The following is a 24,024-nucleotide window of genomic DNA, read 5'->3' as shown; positions in this document are numbered from 1 at the left end:
ACCGGCCCAGCTTATACTTAATTGCTTTTCTTTGTTACAAGGGCAAGACTACAAAGTCCTAGGATAGGACTGTGTTCTTGAAAACAAAAAGCATCAATAAAACATATGCTTGTTTGTTTTTTTAAATGTTGGGGTGGATAGGTGGTGCAGTGAATAGAGCACCAGCCCTGGAGTCAGGAGTTCAAATCCGGCCTCAGAAACTTAACACTTATTAGCGGTGTGACCTTGGGCAAATCACTTAATCCCAATTGCCCTGCCTTCCCCCCTCCAAAAAGCAAAAGTGAAAAACAAAGTTAGGTAAGCTTTCTTCTTCATAGTTCCATCTTTCTAATGGGCTCAGCCCAAATTCTCAGGGTTACTGCCATCATTTCTTTCCACTGTGTACAAATCTCAACAGAATAGAAGTTCTCTGAAGGCAGAGACTATGTCATTTTCATTTTTGTACTCCCAGTGCCTTACACAGTATAGGAGGTTAATGAATATTAGTTGAATTGAAATGAATTCCTGTAGCTATGCAACTGAGTTCTGTTGGAGCAAAAGGCCATCCATGTTGATGAAAGGGCAGCTAGGTGGTGCAGTGGATGGCTCATCACCTCAGGAAAGCGTCTGTTTCTGGTGTTTATACCCCAATAACTAGATAACTAGAACAGTGTCTGCAACTGGTTGTTTAATCTTTTCAGTCACATATGACTCTTTTGTGACCCCTTTTTGGGGGGTTTTCTTGGCAAATCTACTGGAGGGGTTTGCCATTTCCTTCTCTAGCTCATTTGGCAGATAGGGAAACCGAGGCAAAGACGGTTAAGTGACTTGCCCAGGGTCACACAACTAGAAAGTGGCTGAGGCTAGAAGACTCGAGTCTGAGGGCTCTATCTACTGTACCACCTGCTGCCCTTCCTGGCACACAAAAATGTATGCTGAATTGCATCCATCTCCTCTTCTTACAGCCTGCCCAACTTTCCTCTTACATCCACAGCAGGATGTCCATCCCACCCCACATACACAGCCACTGTCCTAGCACAGGCCCTAATAATGGCCCAACTGACCTCTTGGGTTTCCAGTCTCTCCTCCCCTTCCTAACCAATCCTCTGCTTAGCTGCCAAGATAATCGTCCTAAGGCACAGGCTGGTACACATCACTCCCCCATTCCCCAAACCCTCAGGGGCTTCTTTAGGATAAAATGCCGACCCCTTAGCGGGTCAAGGGCTCCCACCCCTCTTTCTGGCTAGTCCTCACTATGGCCATTCCAGCTAAAATGGGCTCCTGGCCATTGCCCGAAGTCCACATGCCACCTCCCACCCTGGAGAGAAAGCCTACTGTGTGCCAAGCCGCAGCAGCAAGCACCCCCAGCATCCCCAGGGTGGCTGCCAACACAGGTTCTTGGATCTGCTTTGATAAAGGAAAGCAACTCAAAAAGGGTTAATTAACAAGCTTACTTTAATCAGTCAAATATGTATCCTTTACCTAGTTCAGGGGGAAAAGGTCAGCACCCCGAATTTCAGAGTATACAGACAGAATTATCAAGACAAACAGATCAAGTAGACAGGTTTCCAAACTGTCCAACCATTACATCCATACCAAATCCACATCTGGGTTTTTCAAAGCTGGGGGGGCTCTCAACACTTCTGGACCCACTGGCCAATCAAAAAGTATCTACTGAAAAACAAGCCTCCCACCCCAGGCTCTAGGTGCACTTTAGCCTAGGGGCAGGGAAGATCTTCCAAATTTACATTCCCATTACACAAGCCCAAGCCTTCCCTTATGCCTGGAATGCACTGCATGCACTCCTCAATTCTGTGTCTTATTCCTCATGTCAGTTCTACACTCAACTCAGATACTATTTCATACCTGGGAAGCTTGCCCTGATCCATGCAGGCAACGTCCAAATTATCCCGTTACTCCTTATCTCTCTCCATGAAAGTTTTTTTGTGGGCAGACACTTTTTGTCTCTTTTTTACCTTACATTCAACTCTATCCATGGCACAGTGGTGGATGGAGTTCTGGGCCTGAATTCGGGAAGTCCTGAGTTCAAATTCAAGTCTCAGATGGTGAGACCCTGGGCAAGTCACTCTACCTGTTTGCCTGAGTTTCCAGGTAAAATGGTGACAGCACCTATCTTGCAGAATTGTTGTGAGGATTATATGAGCCAATATTGCTTTAAAAAAAGAAAAGCACTTAGTACAGTGATTGGCATATGGTAGGCTTTCTCTTCTTATACTTCTAGGCATCTCTGCTACCTTTGTTCTTGGTAACCAGTTTCCATTTTACTTCTTTCTAGCATCAAGAACGGGGTAGCTAAGTAGGTGGCAGAGTAGAAAGAGTGCCAGACTTGGAGTTGGGAAGACCTGAGTTCAAATCTGACCTCAGGCACTTACTAGCTGTGTGACCCTAGGCAAGTCACTTAACCCTCAAGTTTCCTCTTCTGTCAAATGAGCTGGAGAAGGAAATGGCAAACAACTCCAGCATCTTTGCCAAGAAAATTCCAAATAGTGTCACAAAGAGCTGGGCACAGCTAAAACAGCTCAACAGCAACAAGCATGAAGAACGCCACACTTGCCTGGCTTTCCTACCACTCCTCTGACTACTCTCCCATGTTACTCTCTCCCCTCACCTTTGTGGGGATTTCCCAATGCACAGTCCTAAGCTTTAATAGCATTTCTCCCTCTCTACTCATCTGCTTGAAGAACTGGTCTCCTCACTCACGGCTCAAATCTTTCTCTCTCATCCTGACTTCGCCTCCCCAGATCCTTCTTTATGAGAGGCCAGCAGGAAATCTGCATCTTGAGGTCACTCCGGTGAAATGCAACAAATAAATATTACTCTCCCCCCTTCCCCCCCAAAGCTAAGAAGTTAAGGAACAGACTTATCTTCCTATTTTGCTAAGCAACCTTAATTCTCTGTTGGAATTCCCAAGCAGCGCTGTGGTAAGTATTGTAAACAAGCCTGATGACAAAAACCAAGGAGATGAAAGTGACTTTCCTAGTGATCTTAAGAAAAATGCAGGCTTTTTGTATCCTCAGGAGGCATGCTGGTCAAGTGTACCAAAGAAGGCACAACATCCTTGCAATATTCATGAGATGCTTTAAATTTGCAAAAATATGACCAATTACTAAAGCATTTTAGCTCCAATTCTTTAGAAATAGCTGAGCGAGAATGCCCCAATGAAACTAACAATACTTGATGGTTATTTGATAAGAACAGAGAATAATATAAAACCGTTCAATTATTTCCCCAAATTATCTAAGAGGAAAGAAATTAGATGCCAAAAATATCAGATTAATACTTTTAAAAGCTCATGATTGCCAGAAGGAAAATCTTCTTTTCAGGTAATTATAAGACAATTCATATACTTGGGTCTCTTTTCTTGTTACTGACTCTCAGAATTCAGCTCTGCATTAACCCCGGACCACTGTGAAGAGATTGCATAATTAGAAAAATATATTTTTCAAAATTCTCCCTTGCTTGATTAATCCTTACTGTCTTGTGTAGGTGGTTCACCTAGAAGGCTGACAAATTAACAGGATATATTCTACCCCTGGTTAGATTTAAAAGATTTTGGGTCTTCATAATTTTGGAGATTTGACTTTTATCTCATTTGATATAAGACGAAGATCTGTTTCTGACAATGGTATTATTAAGATTACTCACAGAGGTGACAAGGTAAGAAAAAAATGAAGTGAAGGCACTGTCAAGGAAAAAAAAAACCTAATGTTCTTCCAATAATTTAGCAGTAATGCGACTTCAGCACAGCCAATTGATCTGAAGACGGGATGCAAGGCTGACAGGTAATAATGATGCCTGGCAAAATATGGCCGTAGGTAGCCTTTCAGTTTTTACTCCCATTAAAGAGGAGAGGAGTTCTGCAGATTGCCTGAAAGCCTTCCTTCCCAGGAGTAGGGGATTTTTCTTTTAAGAAATGTTTTCCAGTTCAAAGAAGCTGTCTTGACCCAAGCTAACCTTAGAAATTAGGTTGCTGGACACAGTGGCAAGGCTAGGGCAAGGGGCTTACAGCCAGGTACAGGTGACGTGGGACTACTTAGCAATGGTGCACACTGATCTCTGCAAAACAGCCGCAAGTCTCTACTTCATGTGTTCCTCTGGGGAACCCATTCCCTGAACCAAGCTGATGACTCTGAAGTTTCTGGGACTTTGAGGACCACCTATATTCAAAATGTAGACAGTTCAGTTCATTGACAAGACAGGGTCAGGTTGTAAAAACAAGAGAATCTTAGCCGTAGCTCTTCTGGAATTTTCTAAGGGTAAAATGTGCCCTCTACCCAAGGCATCCTTGCTATCCAATTAACAACTGAGATGAGACGGGACACATAGGTTCAATGTCAGCTTGTTTGTGACTCTCATAATTCCTTGTTAATTTTCACCATAAACCCCAGCTATATTCCGTTAACTGAGTTTTATGACTGACCTGAGTCGGGGGACCTTGAATGGGGTGCTCACTATCTAATTAACAGCTAAGATGAAATGGGACACCCAAGTCTAATATAGGCTCCTGTACGGCTGTCTCATAATTTCTTGTTAACTTCCACCATAAACTCTACTTATATTACGGTAGGTAACTGAGTTTTATGATTGATTTGAGTCAAACTGCATTGTCTTAGAATTCCTACTCTGCCAATAATTCTGTGTGGCCTTGATTTTCTCATCTGTAAAATGGAGGGGTTAGGTTAAGAGGTCGCTAAGGACTCCCTCAGCTCCAAAAAACTGAATTTCAAAATTTTTTGTTTGTTTGCTCTTTTAACTATTGAATGTTCAAGAAAGAACGAACAAGAAAGAACCTTAGTTAGGAGTTACCTGTTCTAACACCCCAGCTGACACCCACTGATGGTCCCCCCCCTCGCCCCCCCTGCTGACAGATTGGTCATTCAGTCACAGTCTGAGTACTTCCTGTGATGGAAACTCAATTGTTCTCCGTTCTGTAAAAATCAATTTACAGAATTATTCAGCTGCTTCTTGAGTTAAAATGGATTTTCACTATTCATTTTCCAGTTACTGAAAGACATCCTGTCAGGGCCTTAGTATATCAATGCTGATCTTTGAAGTACATATCGTTTGGGTCAACAATTTAACAATTTAATATCCTCTAAATCTAAGCCCTTCCCCTTAGAAAAGGACAGGAAACGATCCCTATGGTCAGTGCTACATGAGGCAAACATTTTAGGTTAGAATCCTCTATCTAAGCATCTTCCAATTTATACAGTCTGTTCTATTTCAAAAGCCACCCCTTCCCACCACCAGCTATTATCAGAAACTCTATTATTGGACGCTTCCCTCTCTTATTCACCTCAACCATCATAGGAGAAAAGAGAGTTGAAAGACTGCATTCAAATCTCTGATATTTACTACCCCTTGGGCCTACCTTCCACACCCAAGTAATGGGAAAGAAGTTAAGGAAAAAGGCATTTATTCAAAAATTCAAAACTACTCCTCTGCTGATGTCTCACACTGGACTTCCCTCAGATCCTGGAACATCCAACCCCTTCTTCGGCATTCTCACACTGGAATACCAAGTCCAAAGGTGAATTTTCTGGGGTCACCATTTTGTGAAAAGGCCAAGGCCAACCAACCTTCATTCCCTTCTCAGTCTGTGCTTGACTATTCAAGCATAAAAACTATGCCCTGGGTTTAAGCATTTCCATCTCCATATTCTACTTTATCTCATTAGAATAGAAGCTCCTGGAGGTTAGAATCTTTCTTTCTTCTGACTTGCACTAGTATCTCCAGCCGTATGCTGTATCTAGCACATAAGAACTTCTCTCCCCTTCCTCCGTCTTCCTCTTTCTTTCCTTTCCTTCCCCTTCTTCTTTTCCTCAACTTTCCTCCCCCTTCTTCTTTTCCTCAACTTTCCTCCCCTTCTTCTTTTCCTCAACTTTCCTCCCCCTTCTTCTTTTCCTCAACTTTCCTCCCTTCTCTCCCCTTGCATTCATTCCTCTCTATGCCCCTCTCTCCCTTCCTTTCCAAAACAACCCTATTAGATAGTATAAGGTTAACTCAAGTATTATTTTAACTACTTGCCTGAGAGTTGGGCCTTGAGACACCAAATCTGGTACTGTTTCCACTACAATATGGAAGACACAGAAAAATACTATTTGACATAGGAAACAGCAGGTACCAAGAAAAACAGACTCAGGCTCAGGGTACCGGGCCCTTGTGAGAAGGGGTTGCTTCTTTTTTGTCTATGTCCCCAGATCTTGGGACAGTTCCTGACACATAGGAGGTACTTAATTAGGCTTACTGACTGACTATTCATTGTCCTGGCATACCTACCATCGATTCTCCTGGAAAATATTTACAGAAGATGGAATATCATTTCCCCTCCTTGGCAAAGAGGTGGGGGGCTATAGGTACCTAATGTTACATATGCTATCAGACATCAATGTCCTATTCCTTGGTTTTGCTTGACAACTTTTCTTTGCGAAAACGGCAAGTTTTATGGAGGAAGGGGAAGGGATATTTGGAAAACAAAAGACATCAGTAATATTTTTTTGTTGCTTTTTTTGGAGAGGGGAGGGCAAGGTAATTGGGGTTAAGTGACTTGCCCAAGGTCACATGGCTAATTAAGTGGTAAATGTCTGAGGCTGCATTTCAACTCAGGTCCCCCTGACTCCAGGGCTGCTGCTCTGGTCACTGCACCACGTAGCTGCCCCCAACAAAATTTTAAAAGAGAAAAGAAAGTATGTCTAGACATAAATTTTTGATAATTGGAGTTTACCCACCATTTAAGAAGACAATGACTTTGATGGTTGTTTTTTTTTCTCTTTTTCTGTAAGGGCCTCCAGTAAATCGATCAATTCTTCCCTTCAATCCCTCACTCTACCCCAGTGCTCTAATCACTGTACCACCTAGCTGCCCTCTGAAGGGACAGGCTTTAGGTAGTGGTCTCATATCCCTTTGCCAAGTTAACCAGCTTAGAATGAGCCTGCAGTCATGATGGAAATAGCATTAGCTTTGAGCTCACTAAACCTGGGCAGCTAGGTGGTGCAGAGGACAAAGTGCTGGACTTGGAACCAGAAAGACTCATCTTCATGAGTTCAAATCCAGCCTCAGGCATTTACTAGCTGTGTGACCTGGGCAAGTCACTTGACCCTATTTGCCTCAGTTCCTCATCTGTAAAATGAGCTGGAGAGAGAAATGGCAACTGACTCTATTAACTCTGGCAAGATAATCCCAAATGGTTCATGGACTGAAAAACGATTTCACAACAAAAAGCTGGGCTAAATTTATTTAGCATCAATATACTACTGTCCCCGACCCATGATGTACAGCAGGGATGTCAAACAGAAATGGGGGCCGCTAAGCCACACAAAAGGATCTCTGTGAGCCACTAACTTAGGAAATCACATATTAACATGATCTATGCTCTCGTGTATTTTTATTTATTTTATTAAATATTTTCATTATGTATCTTAAACTGGTTTCCATGTTTAACATCTCTGATGTAGTTTACTCCCTAGGAAAACATATGTGTGCTATTTTCTATTATAAAGAAATATTTTAAATAATGTTTATATTTATATGTATGTATGTGTGTATGTTTATATTAAACAAGGCTCCCACTAACTCTGGACATGGAGGAAGCACCTAGACCACAATGGCCCTGGTCTTTCTCTGCTTGAACTTCAAGCGAAAAATTCAACAGATCAGGATCAAAAGACATCAACGCCATCAGAAAAGAAAGCAGGCAAGCAAAAGAAGACTAGATACTCTCAGAAACCCTTCACATAGCAATTTTCCTTACTAACAGGGCTGCAGTCATTTGGAACATGAATCCTCATCTATTCACGGCAAGCAGCAACTGACAGGTTCTGGACCAGGTAGTTAGAAAGATGGCAGAAACCCAGCTGATGTTTCATCCAGTGCAGTGAAGACACCACTCCAAAGCAAAAGCAGATCTGAGAGTGCAAAGGGATTTTCAAGGCTCAGGTCATCCAGAGGGAGGTCTGCTAAGGCATGTCCTTGACTTGATGTCTTCCAAAGCTCACTTGTTCACCATCCAGCAGTTCTAACACCCTGTCTCCTGGCTCAGTGGAGAAAAATCAAACTGGTAATCAACTGCTTCTCTGCTTAGGTCAATCTTTCTTCTGTGCCCCAAATGGAACAGTTTAGAAACTCTATGCCACATCCCTCTCTCCCCACCAACTCATTCATGTCAATCCTAAAGCCAGAGAAACAAACCCTGAACATTGACAGGCTGTCATCCACCCTCCTCTCAATGTCTCCAAGACCTTCAGGACAGGAGTTCTCAACCTAGGGACCATGAACTTGATTTTTTAAAACAGTCTAATATTTAAAATATACATTCCAATATAACTGGTCTCCTTTGTAGTCCTACATATTTGATTCAATGAATCTCAAAATATTATTCCAAGAAGGGGTTTATAGGCTTCTTACAGCTGTGGAAAAAAGCAAAGCTTTGGAAGTAAGTAACATATCGCGAATTGACTACGTATTCTTCTCTTTTTTCTGCCAGAGAAAGGTGAGAGAAGGATGAAACACAACCACCACAGCACTATTACATAGCATGTTCAAGTTGACAAAGCATTTTCCCCTAACAACACTTCTGAAGTAGATAGTGGTGTAAACATTACCAACCCTATTTTATAGGGAAAGAAGCTAAAACTCAAATACATGACTAGCCCAAAATCACTCAGATAATAACTGCTAAAACGGGAGAAGAAATAGGGGGAAAGTTATCAGACAGAACAATATGGACTAAGGAGCCAGGAAGAGTGTATAGATGAACCATATTGGCTAAGGTCAACGATATCTATCAATTAGAAAGAAGGAAGGGCCTATGAAGGGCCAGGTGCTGGGGATACAAGGGCAAAACTGAAAGTCTCTGGCCTCAAAGAATATAAAGGACTAGCATGATTTGGAACAGATGCATCAAACCCAGCCCATCAGCCAGCAAAATTCCATCAGATTAAAATAGAATTGGGCCATGTTTAACAAAATAAAAAAATACGACACAGCATAATGTTAATATGTGGCTTTCTAAGTCAACCCGTGGCCAGCAGGGATGTGTTTCTATCTGAGTTTGACACCACTAGAGGAGAGGCCTGGACATGTGAGTCAGGTTCAAATCCCACCAGGGATACTTGCTACCTATGTGACTATAGGTGAGTCATGAGCCTTTCTAAGCCTCAAATCTCAGTTAATATCGCCTGCAGTACTTGCCAAATGGGGTTTTTGTTTTGTTTGTTTTGGGGGGCAGGGAGAATTTGTTAAAGGAGATGATGTACATGAAATGCTTGGTAAACTTTAAAGTGCCTCTGTAAATGTCAGTAATCATGAAGGTGCTGCTGGGGCTGAACGAACCCAATAAATGACACACATAAATGCCTGAATAAAGTATGAGACGTTTTAAGGGACTGACTGCCCAACTGAGTCCTAGTTATCTACTCTCTTCCAAATTACCTAAACGACACCCTTCTCTTAGGAGTGGAAAGGACTGAAAATATATGGTATTTTGCAATCCTCCTCTAGATGCAAAGAGGCTTAAAAACAAACAAACCAAACCAAAACATAACAACAACAAAAACAAACAAAAAAAAACAGGAGGAATTTGGAGAAACACTTGATGAACTGTATCAACTGATACAGAAGAACAATATGCCTGAGAACGTCCATGAAAAATATCACTAAGAGGAAACCAAGCTGAAATGAATGAAATAAAAAATGGATCCCAGAGAACAGATAGTGGAACATATCATTCTCCTTCTAGCAGAGAGGTGAGGGACTGTGGGGGCAGAATGGTGTCTACCTTGTTGGATGAGGTCACTATATTGGGTTGTTTTCTGTTTAACTGTTTTCTCTTTGGTACAAGGGAATTCTAGGAGATAAGAACAGAAAACAGGAATAAACATATCCAAAAATGATGTAAAAACAAAGGTATCAATGAAACTTATGGGGAGAAAAAAGTATTTCCCCATTTCAAACCCCTTGATTTCTCCAAAACTATAGGAAACTTGACAAGATAAACCAGTATCCCTCCGTTCACATTCACTGTTATTTACAAATACCCCTTAAAACCTGAACCTGAAATAGGTTTTGTCAGCAAAAGAACTCTCCAACAGAGTTCATGCAGTTCTTTTTTTTACCGCAGGCTTGTTTAAGAGTGATAGCTTACTCTTCATGTTGACTCTTACTAAGACTCAAAATCTTAGGGAGGGGCAACAGAAGGGAGAAGTTTAGGGAAAAAAAATGAACATGGACCAAACCAACCATGGCAGAATCCATTAAAAATAATTTCCCTTAAGTCTTTATCTTATTTTAATTGATAAGCACTTACTGAGTATATTTTGTCAACGTTACTAACTTTTAATTTTCAAACAAATAAGGCAAGTTTGCTTTTTCTTTTTTAAAATACAGAACAAGTTAAGCTCATCTCTTTTCTAATTCTTTTGCACTTGGTACCTGTGGTAATTGCTGGTTGGCCATAATCCGTGTGCCAAGAACAGGGCTGGTCAATCAATCAATCAATATTTATTAATTACGTGCCAGCACTATGCTAAGTGCTGGGGATCTAAAAAGAGGCAAAAGACAGTCTCTGCCCTCAAGGAGCTTACGATCTAATGGGGGGAGATAACATGCAAACAAATATATACAGAGCAAGCTATATTACAGTGAAATGATCCTGGTTCTGAGGGATTTTACCATAAAAGGAAACTGACGTTCAGGAAAGTTTGGGTGACATGTCCATAGTCACATGGGCAATAAGTAGAAGGGCTGACATTTGAACCCAGTACTCATTAAACTAAACTGCCTCTACGAGGCCAACCTCTATTAATGACAATAATGATAATAATTATTATTTTAACTGCCATTTGTAAAGTGGTTCAAAGGTTGCCATACACATCTCACCCATCACATCTCATTGACCCTGTAGCAGCAAGCACCCCAAGCGCGTCCTCAGGGTTTGCTGCCCATACAGGTTCTTGGATCTGCTTTGTTAAAGGAAAGCAACTCAAAATGGGTTAACAAGCTTACTTTAATCAGTCAGACATATATCGTTTACCTTATTCAGGGGAAAAAGGTCAGCACCCCAACTTCAAAATATACAGACAGAATTATCAAGACAGAAACAGATCAAGTAGACAGCTTTCCAAACTGTCCAACCATTACATCCATACCCAGTCAACATCTGGGTTTCCACATCTGGGTTTTTCAAAGCTGGGGGACTCTCAACAACAGCTTCCCAGAATTCAGATCAAATCACAGACCACTTCTCAAAGTGAGTCCCAAAACAAAGCTACACATCAGGGCTTATATAGCCTTCTCCTGGCTCAGAGAATGTAACAACCTTATTGACTCACTAGCCAATAGAGAAGTATCTACTGAAAAACAAGCCTCCCTCCCCAGGCTTCAGGTGCATTTCAGCCTAGGGGCAGGGAAGATCTTCCAAATTTGCATTCCCATTACAGACCCCAACAACAACCCTGTGAAATTCTCAAGGTATTATTATCAGACCAAATTTACAGATGAGGAAAATAAGGCCCTGAGAGGCTGAGACTTGCCCAAGGTTACGTGCTGAGGTAAGATCTGAACTCTGATTTGGGGGGCAGGTGGCCCTTTCCAAAGGTTTATCCACTACAACAAGCTGTTGTTTTTGTTGCTGTTCAGTCATTTTTCATTCGTTATCCAACTTTTCATGACCCCATTTGGGGTTTTCTTGGCAAAAACACTGTTGTGATTTGCCACTTCCTTCTCCCTTTCATTTTACAGATGAGGAAATTGAGGCCAACAGGGTCAAATGACTTGCCCAGGGTCACACATCTAGTAGGTGTCTGAAGCCAGATTTGAACTCGTGAAGAGGAATCTTCCTGACTCCAGGCTCAGAACTCTATGTAACACACCACCTAGCTGCCCACTTAAAACAAGTAACCTCTCACAATAAGTCTAATATCCTACATTTACTGAAAAATTAAAACGAGGAAAAATGGTCAGAAGAGCTCCAATTTTGCTCTAGTCACCCAAATTCAAAATTAATGGCATCTTGAACAAAGTCCTTTAATTGCAGAATTTAAAAATTCATGCTCAATTATCATATTCAATATTTTAAGCTCACTGTGGTATCTATCATTTTGGGTAGGAAGGAGCAGTGAGAAATAGTTTATGCCTCTACTAATTGGGAGGTACAGTCACCAGAATGGATGAGGATGAAAATAAATGTATCCACAGGCCTACACCAGCTTTCTGCCCTCAGGATCGAGATGACACCACGCTGGGCACATAGCCCGTGCAATAAAATACTTTACTGGTTTAAAAGGGATTTCCAAAGTCACTGGTTTAAAAGGGATTTCCAAAGTCTTTCTACTTCAGAACAATTTTCCCTCCTCAACAAATATCTTCTGACCACTTGGAAGGGGGGTATGGTGCAAAACAGCACTGGTTTGTACATCAGGGAACCGCTCTGAATTTGGGGGCAGAGACCCTGCCTTCGCATTCCTGCTCCTTACTACCTGTGTGACCTCAGCCAAGCCACAATATCTCAGGGGTTAAGTCTGCTCGGTGGGTTGGACTGAATGACCTGTAAGTTCCATCCAGCCCTGCCTCCCATGATCCTAAAAAGTATTCCTTTCTCTTAAAGAGCTCATAGCCATAGAACATGTGCATAACAAGTTAAATGTCAATTATCAACTGGGCACAGGCTGGGTGAGGGGCATTCTAACGAAAGAGAGTGAAAGAGAGAGGAAGAGACAAGGGTAGAGGAAAGAGAGGGGGAGGGAAAGAAGGGGGAGAGAGAGAAAAGGGGAAAGGAAAAAGAAGGGGAGGGGGAAAAAAGAAAGGGGGAGAGAAAACAGGGAAAGGAAGTAGCAAGAAAAGAAGAGAAGGGAAAGGGAGAGAAGAGAGAGGAAAAGAGGATAGGGAAAAGAGAAGACAGGTGAGAGTAGGGAAAGGAGGGGAAGCGAGGAAGGAGAAAGAGAGAGGGGAGAGGAGAAAGAAAAGGGAAAACAAGAGAGGGGTAAGAAAGGAAGAGAGGGATAGGAAGGAAAGAGAGGGAGAGAAAGAGAGGGGAGGGGAGAGAAGAGAGAAGAAGGAAAGGAGGGAGAGAGGACAGAATGGGAAAAGAAAAGGAACAATAGGGCAGAGAAAGGGGAAGACAAAGAGGTGAGAAGAGGAAGATGGTGAGAAGGAAAGGGTGAGGAAGAAACTGAGGAAGAGGGAAGGGAGAGTGGAAGGACACAGTCACAGGCTTCCCTGGCTTCCTTCAAGTCCCAGGTAAAGTCTCACTTTCTGCAAAAAGCTTCTCCCAGTTTTTCTCAATCTCAGTGCCTTCTCCCTGAGAATATCTCCAATTTACCCTGTACGTATCTCGTCTCTACGTAGCTGCTCTCATGTTGTCTCCCCAATCAGACCGCGAGCTCCCTGACAGCAGGGACCATCTTTTCCTTTCTTTATATCCTCAGTGCAGCACACAGTGGGCACTCAATAAATGCTTGCTGACAATCACATATTTGATGTTCTCCAATGCTGAGGCATCACAGGAGAGGAAGAGCTTAAGCTGAGGGACAGTCAGGAGACCGACCAACACGGCAGGCACAGCAAAGCTGATTGTGGTTCAACGTGAACAGAGCTTGAGGCTTAAAGCCCATCTCCCTAATACTGTCCTCACTGGTAGAGATCAGCCCCTCAATGCTCCATACTGATGGGAGCTATCAAGAGTCTGGGAGAGAGAGATGCTGGTTTTCTGACTTTGAAAGAGAAGGCATGAGACTATTCAGGTTCCTAAAGAGAGAGAAGAAAACAACACATAAAGGAACTGGTCACTCCATCACATCCCTGTCCTCCAGCTACACTTGAGGCTTCTCCCTCTGGCTGAAATATGGGACTCTTCCACCTGGCTGGACTGAGATAACTTGTCCCCAATGGGAGAGACTAAGATGTCTCATTTGTATGCTTTCTCTGATTACTATTTACAATCAGCTTGGATAAATGGGTTTGTTTGTGATTTACTATATATGTTCTTTGTTGAACTGCCACTGGTGGGAAGGGAAGCAAGCCTTGAATGTATAGCGTTGGGCACTCCTTGCTAGTTAAGAGGAGAGTGGTCAGGAATACAGCTCACTTAAAAATGATCTCCCTTGGGGCGGCCAGGTGGCTCAATGAGTAAGAGCACCGGCCCCAGTGTGGGGATGACCTGGGGATCAAATCCGGGCTCTGATACTTAGCACCACACCCAGAAATAACTGTCCGTGTAACCTTGAGCAAGTTACTTAACCCTGATTGCTTAAAAAAAAAAAAAAAAAGATCTCCCTCATAATAACCATATTCAGGTGGGATTGATAGAAAAAATCCTGGCTGAGTGCCTTTCTCTGAAGAGCATCTTGTCTCTGACACCAATCTTCTACTTTCCTTCTGGTAGGAACTAAAGTCTCCCTTGGAGAAGAGTGGTCAGAGGAGAATGTAGACATACCTATTCATGGCTCCTTGTGAGCCACATCTAAGAGACCCACGTGGACACACAGAGCACACACACCTTTTACACAAGAAAGAACTGTATTAGGATAGGCTAAAAATGAAACCAATTGCTTCATGAGGAAGACAGCCCCCTGCTGTTGGAGAAGTTAAAAAAGCTAAATTATCTTCTCTTAGGGATGCTATAGAGGTATGGGGTATGGGAAAATTTGAGTTAGATGACCTTTCCTTCAAGATGCCTTCCAGCTCTCAGATTCTTACACTCTATTAGTCAGACCCTATCTGGAGTTTTGTAACTGGGCAATGTCTTTGAGAAAGGACGCCAACAAAACAGAATTTTACCTACAGCAGGGTGACCAGAGTGTGGAGGCCATACAAAGACTAGCTGATGGAACCAGGGTTGCTAAGTATAAAAAAGGTCCACAAAGGACACAACATTTGTCTTTAAGTATCTAAAAAGAGATTAAACTTCTTCTGCTTGGCCCCAAAGTAGGAGCAAATGGATTAGAGATGCAGACAGGCAGATTTGGATACTTGTAAGGAAAATGTTCTAATAACTAGCACAAGGGTTCTTAACCTTTTTTGTGCCATGGATTCCTCTGGCAGTCTGGTGAAATCTATGGACCAACCCCTTTTCAGAATATGATCTTAAATACAGAAAATAAAATACACAGGGTTGCAAAAGGAACCAATTATATTGAAATGTAGTTATCAAAAAGAGTTGTTTTTAAAGGAACAACAAGCTCACGGACCCTTGGTTAAGAGATATTAGAGCTTTTGGGGCAGTGAACTCTTCATCCATGGAGGTCTCTAAGAGGACAAGGATGGGGTAGAGTACATTCCTGGGGATGACCGGAGGTCCTTTCCAATACTGAGGTTCTGAACTAACTACTTAGAAAAGACAGACAGAATGACAGAGATAGAGTTAAGGGTCCCCCTGAATCTATCTTCTTGAGTTGCTGTGTTTTCCAGAAATACTGGAGGACCTAGAGTATGCAGAGACCCTAAATGTGTCAGAGATGAAGCCTCCCCTCTGAGCTGACATAATTTGCTGTTTGCACCCCAAAAGGGGACTCTCTATGTATCCTTGAGAGTCAAGACAGGCACCAATCAGTCTGCACCAAACTAAGAAACTGTGTGTGTGTGTGTATGTGTGTGCGCGCGTGTGCATGTGCATGCAGTTGGGACCCTCGTAGATAAGCAGATCATCCTATCTTCATGGTCTAGCAGTTCCCAAGGGAATAAGAATGCAGCTTTTGCCATCACCTTCCTCCTTCCCTTCAGGAGGGGATTAATCAATCCTTTCCCTCTCCCCTATCACTTCCCTATAACTTAAATACCAAGACTTTGCCTGCACTGCTGGGCTCCTTGGTATGAGGAATTCCCACATGCATGTGCCTTTCTCTGGCAAGAAATCCAATTGCAATGTATGCCTTATGAACTTGTGGGAAGAGAAGATACGTTTACATCCCTTTTAGCACTAAACAGATCTTGAGAAGTCTGAAAGGTTCAGCTGATGAGATGTGACTCATTCTCATCAATACAACCCCTGGCTGTCACCACCAAACACCGTTTACAACTCTATGGCTCTGGCTTCCCCCAACATTCTCTGGACTCCTTATAATTTAACAACTCTTTGTTTGAGAAACAATATCTGCTCAGATTTGAAAAACCACTATCCCAACGCTAATAATTAGATTGTTTAATTAAAAAAAAAAAACAAAAACAAAAATGACTCACAGGGTTGAGATGGATCTTGAAAATCATCTACTGTCCCACCAGCCCCATTCTGCAAAGAAGGTAAAGTTTTATTGCTTCTAAATGTGTCTGTGTGTCGAGTTGCCCAAGGTCATATGGCTAGTCAGTGGCAGAGAAGAGACTGGAACCCAGGTTTCTCAGCTCCCAAATCAGGCCTCTTTTTACTTAAATTTTTCAAATGCTATCAGAAAAAATATACATACAGCTTACATTCACATAATATTTTAGTCTAGACTTAGGATTTCATTAGTGTAGAAAATTCCCTCTAACAGTCCACACTGGCAACTATTCTGCTCCTAGAATGCTGCTTAGGGGCACTGCTTTAATATTTACTTACAGGGGGCGGCCAGGTAGCACAGCGAGTAAGAGCACCGGCTCCAGTGTCAGGATGACCTGGGGATCAAATCCGGGCTCAGATGCTCAGCACCACACCCAGAAATAACTGGCCATGTAACCTTGAGCAAGTTACTTAACCCCAACTGCTTTAAAAAAAAAAAATTTACTTACAAAATACTCACAGACTTCAAACAGAAGAAACCTTAATGTGGCCTCATGCAACCTTCTCATTTTATAAATAAGGAAGAAAAGGAGCCAAGAGAGGCAAAACAACCCACCCAATGTCATACAGGTCAGTAAAATGATGAGTCAGGATTTCATAGACCTTAACAGGATCACAGCTGGAGCTCAGAAGCTGAATCACGATTTGAACCAGGTCCTACACCTCCAAATCCCCTTGACTCTCCCCTTGACACCATGATGGCACCCTGGGAAGCAGGGAACACAAGTATTTCCAGTCTCTTTTACAAATGAACCTGAGAAGTGACTTTCCTAAGGTCACACAACTAGTAAAATTGTACAGTTGGGATATGAATGCTGGGCTGACTCCAAGTCCAACACTTTTTTTTTTTTTAAAGCAATCGGGGTTAAGTAACTTGCTCCAGGTTACATGGCCAGTCATTTCTGGATGTGGTGCTGAGTGTCTGAGCCCAGGATTCGGTCTCCAGGTCATCCCAACACTGGTGCCGGTGCTCTTACTTGCTGAGCCACCTGACCACCCCTAAAGTCCAACACTTCTGGTACTGTCTAACAAGGGTTCTTAACTTTTTCCACTCCCAACCTTTCAGTGCTTGCTTCTTAAACTGGGTGTTGTGACCCCATATGGGGTTGGCTAAACCAAATGTGATTTTGGTGGTATTGTTTTTGGAGGGTGCAGATTATAGTAACAGCTTATTAACAAACATTCACATTCAAATTTATACCAGAAGCCTACAGGGATGTCAAAGCAAAGAATGATTTATTGGTATAAATCCAGAAATTAGCAACAAATAAATTTTGGTTTTTATATCTGAGTTAAATAATGCCTCAGAATTCCACTTTAAAATCATACATAAATCAATCCTGTAAACTAGAGATCGTCCAGAAAAACAAACAACCCCCCCCCCTCATAATAAAGTTAAACCTCACTAATTCAGCCTGATGATGGGGGAAGGCCAGCCTGGGTTAGTATAATATTTTACAGACTATTTTAAAGAATTGCAGTCTCATTATTTTCAAAACCTGGATAAGAATCCCAACTGCTAACAAAGTATTTCCAAGCAGAAATCTCATCATCCTTAATGGATATTTTGCAAATGGATATTTATAATTAGCAGCATTCATTTGCATATCAACAATTAATGTTCTAAAGTACTTAAAACAAAATCATTGAATGTGCTCCCAAAGTCTTATTTGGATTATTAATTTCTTAGCAAACCCTTTCATCAGGGGCAATGCAGAGATAAACGTTAGATAAGCCAGGGTACAAATGTGGAGTATGTTACTTGAAATTGGCACTTTCTGACAATTAACAGTAAAAAGAAGGTTAAACCTAGGCAAGATGCATGAGGTCAACTCCTGGCTCCGTTACTAACAGTATGGCATTGGGTCAGTCACTTAACTTGTCTGGGACTCAAGTTTCCTCATCTATAATATAAAGAGTAGACTCAATGACCTCTAAGGTCTTTTCCAGTTTGAATTTTATGCTCTGATAAATCTCCAAGAGATGCAAATACTATCAAATCCCCTCATCCTTGTAGAAGCAGCATTTCTGCTGTATTTTCTGTTATCTCAGGCTCTCTGAAGACAGCCCTTCAGCTGGGCATCCTAGGAGTCTGAGAAAACAGTTCTAGTATCTTTGACCTGCTTCTCATTTTACAGTCACGTTCTCTAGCAGGTCCCCAATAATTCAACTCTTGTAATCACAGATTAAAACACACATACTCCCATCAAAACAAATTAGCCAAAAAAAAAAATCATTACTTAAATGATCTTTTCTCGAGACTGTTTACAAACTGTTATGTGTTCAGGCAAACCCACTTCCTTAGAAAGCCAGAGAGGGATGGTTATGAATGTCTGCATCCACAGGCGGCCTTTATTTATCTATAAACAAACTTGATGATCTCATTCTCCCACCTCTAATATTTATAGGTGATCTGCTGGATTTATTTTCTGTAAAAATCCCTCAAAGGTTTTCCCCGTCAGATACACTAGTTGTTTTGTGCAAAAATCTCTAATTAGGCTGGCTGTCAGCCTGGGCTCTTCCGAGATTACCCTGCAGATGGAGAATGAAGGGAACCAGGCAGCCCGTGCAAAGACACAATATGTTAAAACAAGCATTTTGCTTGTACTTTAAGCTCTAATTGAAATTTAAATTCTGTAGTAAAAAAAGACACAGTAAATCATCAAATCTATGGATCAGCCTCACAAAACCAGAGGGCATTCCATTTCAACTGACTGCAAGAACAAATTTGATCTTAATTACTAGGAAGCTCTTACAAGTTGTGAAGGAAGTCACAGCTTAAAGAGGATCAGCCTCCTAACTTCTTGATAAATTAGTTTCTCCAGACTAACCTTTTGGATGCCAAAGAAATATATCACACACATGGCAGTGAGGAAAATGTCAGTGTTCAAAGAGGGGTGAAGTAAATGGCTAGGTAATCACTAAAATGACATGTATGCCTGCTTAACAATATGCTAAATCTGGGAAATAAAGATTAAAATTTAAATATAAAATTTGAACAACCACTGCCACACACTGGCAGCATTTTAAAATTGTGTTTTCCCTGTATCTTAATACAAAATTTTAAGGTTTCTTAGCATTTTCCTAGTTCAGGTTTCTTTTTTTCGAGGTCCTTCTTTAGAAACAAGAGAACTCTCCAAATTGATCCTGGGATCTTTTCTCCCACCCACTTCATTCAAAGATGCCACCATTCCCTAATAGGGACATGAGGATTGTCAATTCCATGGTGACAGGATAGAGTCAAAGGGATGGTGACATTGGAGAAAAAGGACGAGCTAACGGGCCCCCTTTTACAGTCAACTACTTCTACAGGCCATCAGAAATGAGCCCCATGGCCTAATGAGTCTGAGAAGCATCTATTTCAATGTACCCAAGTGTGACAAGAGTCACTCCTGATCCTGGAAGAAGTTCCTTTTTTCCCTTTTCCTTAGGTGGGTCAGGAAACTGCAAGCTCATCTCATCCCACTGGGGGAGAAAATCCCAAGGAAATGGCAGTGATTTTTCTTTTTATTTGCTATATTAGTTCTTATCTGTGCTTTATTGAATCTTTATTTTGGTGGCATGTGTTTTCATCAAATCTTTCCTTTAATAGGTTTTCCACTGAGGATAAAGAAATCAGAAAGAGAAAAGAGTGCCTACCTTTTTCATAAGGGAAGAGTCTGCAATTCAGTTTTTGGTCCAGCAACCTACCTTTCATCAATATAAACATTTGTATTGCTGCTTTTTTTGTGTGGTTTTTTTTTTTTGGACTTTTGGAGGGCAATTGGGGTTAAGTAACTTGCCCAAGGTTACATGGCTAGTATTTTTTGTGTGGGTGTTAAGTGTCTGAGGCTGGAACCGAACTCGGGTCCTCCTGACTCCAGGGCCAGCGCTTTACTCACGTGCACCACTTAGCCAACCCTATTAATGTTGTTTTAAACAATCTCCTTTAATGCTGGACATTTGGACCTGCTACTGATTTTGGGTGTTCTGAAAAGTATAGATGGGGAAGGAAGGAAAGGAAGAAGAGAAGGAAAGGAGGGAAAGCTGGAGAAAAAAGGAAGGGAGGAGAGGAAGGAAAGAGTGAGTAAGGAAAGGAGAATGGAGAGAGGGAGGGAGGGAAAAGAAAAAGGGAAGGGAGGAAATAAGCATTTTATTAAATGTCTACTCTGTGCTAGCATTGTGCTAAGTGCTTTACAAATATTATCTCATTTGATAAAAAAACAAAAAGGAGAAGGACCTATATGTACACAAATATAACAGTTCTTGTAGTGGTGGCAAGGAACTGAAATTGAGAGGATGTCCATCAACTGGGGAATGGCTGAACAAGTTGTTGTACATGACTGTAATGGAATACCATTGTGCTCTAAGAAATGATAAGTAGGATGCTCTCAGAAAAACATGGAAAGACTTACATGAACTGATGCAAAGCGAAATGAACAGAACCAGAAGACTGTATATAGTGACAGTAACAGTGTATGAATGACAGCTATTTTCAGCAATGCAATGATCCAAGACAGTTCTGAAGGACTCATGATGAAAAATGCTATCCATCTCCAGAAGAAAAAACTAATGGAGTCTGAATATAGATTGAAGCATACTTTTTCTTCACTTTATTTTTCTTGTTTTTTTTTAAACCTGCTTTCTTTCACAACATGACTAACATGATATGTTTCACATGACTGTACACATATAACCTTTATCAAATTGCTTGCCTTCTCAATGGGGGGGAAGAAGGGAGAGAATTTGGAACACACAAAAATTTTTAAAAACAAATGTTAAAAATTGTTTTTACATGTACTTGGGGAAAAAATATTAAATAATACCAACAAACAAACAAACCCAAATATCTCATTTGATAATGGGGAGTGAGATAGGGGAGAGGAAGACGCTTTATTGGCTAACAAGGTCTCAGAGAAAAAAATTCATAGTGAGGTCTTCACACCATCTAATGCTAGTGACATCACAATATTTTTCTATTCTTTCAGAGAAAGAAAGAGATAAAGTTGCTTAATTGGGCTAGGTTGATCTTCATTTTCATCAGAATTACAACCTGGCATACAGAAGAAAACACTGGCTTGGGATTCACAAGACCTTGGTTTATATTCTCTTTTTAAAACACCTGGCTTCCTTTGAAACTCAACTTAAGTACCACCTGCTCAATGACATCTTTCCTCATCTGTACTGTCCTCCCCCCAAGATGCAAATTGAATGAAGCCTTTCCTGATACCCTGTAATGGAAATGCAAATTTAAAGATCTTCCCTGCCCCTAGGCTAAAGTGCACCTGGAGCCTGGGGAGGGAGGCTTGTTTTTCAGTAGATACTTTTTGATTAGGCAGAGAGTCAATAAGGTTGTTACATTCTCTGAGCCAGGAGAAGGCTATATAAGCCTGATGTGTAGCTTTGTTTTGGGGCTCACTTTGAGAAGTGTTCTGTGATTTGATCAGATGGAACTCTGGGAAGCCATTGTTGAGAGTCCCCCAGCTTTGAAAAACCCAGATGTTGACTTGGTATGGATGTAATGGTTGGACAGTTTGGAAATCTGTCTACTTGATCTGTTTCTCTATCTTGATTAATTCTGTCTGTATACTCTTTAGTTCGGGGTGCTGACCTTTTCCCCCTGAACTAGGTAAACGATACATATTTGACTGATTAAAGTAAGCTTGTTAACCCATTTTGAGTTGCTTTCCTTTATCAAAGCAGATCCAAGAACCTGTGTTGGCAGTAAACCCTGGGGACGCTTGGGGTGCTTGCCGCTACATACCCTAACCCCTTACCCCCAAGTTGTGTATGCCTGATAGAGAGATAGATGTTAGACATGATACTTTTTTTTTAAGCATTTGGAGTTAAGTAACTTGCTCAAGGTTACACAGCCAGGTATTTCTGGGTATGGTGCCAAGTATCTGAGCCCGGATTTGATCCACAAGTCATCCCAACACTGGGGCCGGTGCTCTTATTCGCTGGGCCATCTGGCCGCCCCAACATGATACTTTCTTAAAGAAGAGTGTCAAAAGGCACTCATTGGTTGTGGTGAGTGATGAATGGCATCTGGATAAATCAAACTATGGCTTAACAGACATGAAATGATTAGTTACAGACCCAGCAGACATTTCAGAATCAGCTGTCCGTATATAGTCAGAACACTGACTGCTTAAAGAAAAGGTCAAGACAAATACCAACTTAAAACAAAGAGGAAAGGACTCTCTCATGAGGATGATTAAAGCCGCTCCAACCCAATCTGTTTAAATACACTATTTAATAAAAAAAAATGGACAAACACCGACTGATATTCCCGTCAAATGCCATTTCTTAGAGAAATTTATCTATTTCACAACCATCTAGACTAGTCTAGTAGGTCTGTGGACAGACTTCTAGAGGGCCATGAACTTTAATGAGAAAAAAACTACATTTGTGTTTTCAGTAATTTCTAACTGAAATTTTGCATTTTCTTCAATTATGGATATAGGCAATTATTATTATATGGAATCCATGGGCTTCCTCAGACTGCCAAAGGGGTCCATGACACACAAAAAAGGCTAAAACCCCTTGATTAAAAGAACTAAAAACTGCCTCAATCAGCAAATAATCTTGCTCACAGAAACTCAGAAGGGGCTTCAGAGATCATCGAGTCTAGGAGTCCTTATCCTTTTTTGTCATGGACTCTCTGATAATCTGGTGAAGTCGGTGGGACTCCTTTTCTGAATAGGGAAGGAAAGAAAAAAGCATTTATTAAGTACCTACTGTGTACCAGGCATTGTGCTAGAGCATTCTACAAATATTATTTCATTTGATCATTTCTTAAATGCAAAAAATGAAATAAGAATTAAAAAGAAAACTAATTGTGTGTGTTTAAGCGTATATATGTATGTGTGTAAATGTTCATGGACCCCAGGTTAAGAACCCCCAATTTAGTCCAACCCACATCTAAATTCGAATCCACTCCAAAACATTCCATCATCTAGCCTTTCCTCAAATACCTCCACTGATGGGGAACCTGCTACCAATGTGGAATGAGGAAACCATGCCATTTCCCAGCTCATAAATGTTCAGTGCTTTCCCATTCCCCCTAGAGTAAAACACAGATTCCTCAGTCCATAATTTTAAGCCCTCTATCGTCCTATTCCAAGTGATTTTCTGGGCTTATTTCATTCTACTTTCCTTCGTGAATGTTACGTTCTGACCAAAGCAGTTCCCTGGAACTCAATTTTCCATCTCTCACTTCCACACATTCCCTAATGCCTGGAATGCATTACTTTCTCATCACCACCAAGTGGAACCTTTGTCTTACACAGCCTCATTCATAAAGCTTTCCTTGACCGTCTCCCCTCCTTAGTTGTTAGTACATCCTTCTACAGCCTCCATTTATCTGATTTGTGTACTTGTGATGATGCTATAGACCCTCTTTCCCCAACCCACTCCCACCAACAGAACATAAATTCTTGAAGGCAAGGATTGTTTAGTATGCCATTGTATCTACTATGACTACCAACAGTGCTTTGCACATAATAAGCTCTTAATAAGCATCTGTTCTTTGCCTGACACCATTTTTATAATGGCTATTATCATTAGCTATGACAGGACCACCACATAGGGATGCAATCTGATGTATCACAAGAAAGCAGGAGAGATAACTCAAAATGATGGTAGTCCAGAAGAATGGTTAGGTCTGGGAAAAAAAACAAAAACTAGAGGAAATCTATATGGGAATCTGTATCATTTTCAAGGCTCTAGGGATCCATTGTCAAGCTATCTCAAAGAAGGAAAGATTCCATTAGAATGGAAAATTTTAATATTAGCAA

At 41.3% G+C, this 24,024-nt stretch overlaps 1 protein-coding gene across 2 annotated transcripts in view; it reads right to left on the bottom strand.

The window, feature by feature from the left end:
- Positions 1 to 24,024, bottom strand: part of DCTD (dCMP deaminase) — a 48,246-nt gene that overhangs the window by 12,631 nt on the left and 11,591 nt on the right. The gene's annotated exons all lie outside the window — the stretch shown is intronic.

The sequence above is a fragment of the Petaurus breviceps genome, unplaced genomic scaffold (assembly GCF_028583685.1).
Source record: "Petaurus breviceps papuanus isolate PSGF00001 unplaced genomic scaffold, PetGlider_PUasm1.0 126, whole genome shotgun sequence".
NCBI classification, from domain to species: domain Eukaryota; kingdom Metazoa; phylum Chordata; class Mammalia; order Diprotodontia; family Petauridae; genus Petaurus; species Petaurus breviceps.
This window is presented reverse-complemented; position numbering and strand designations above follow the sequence as displayed.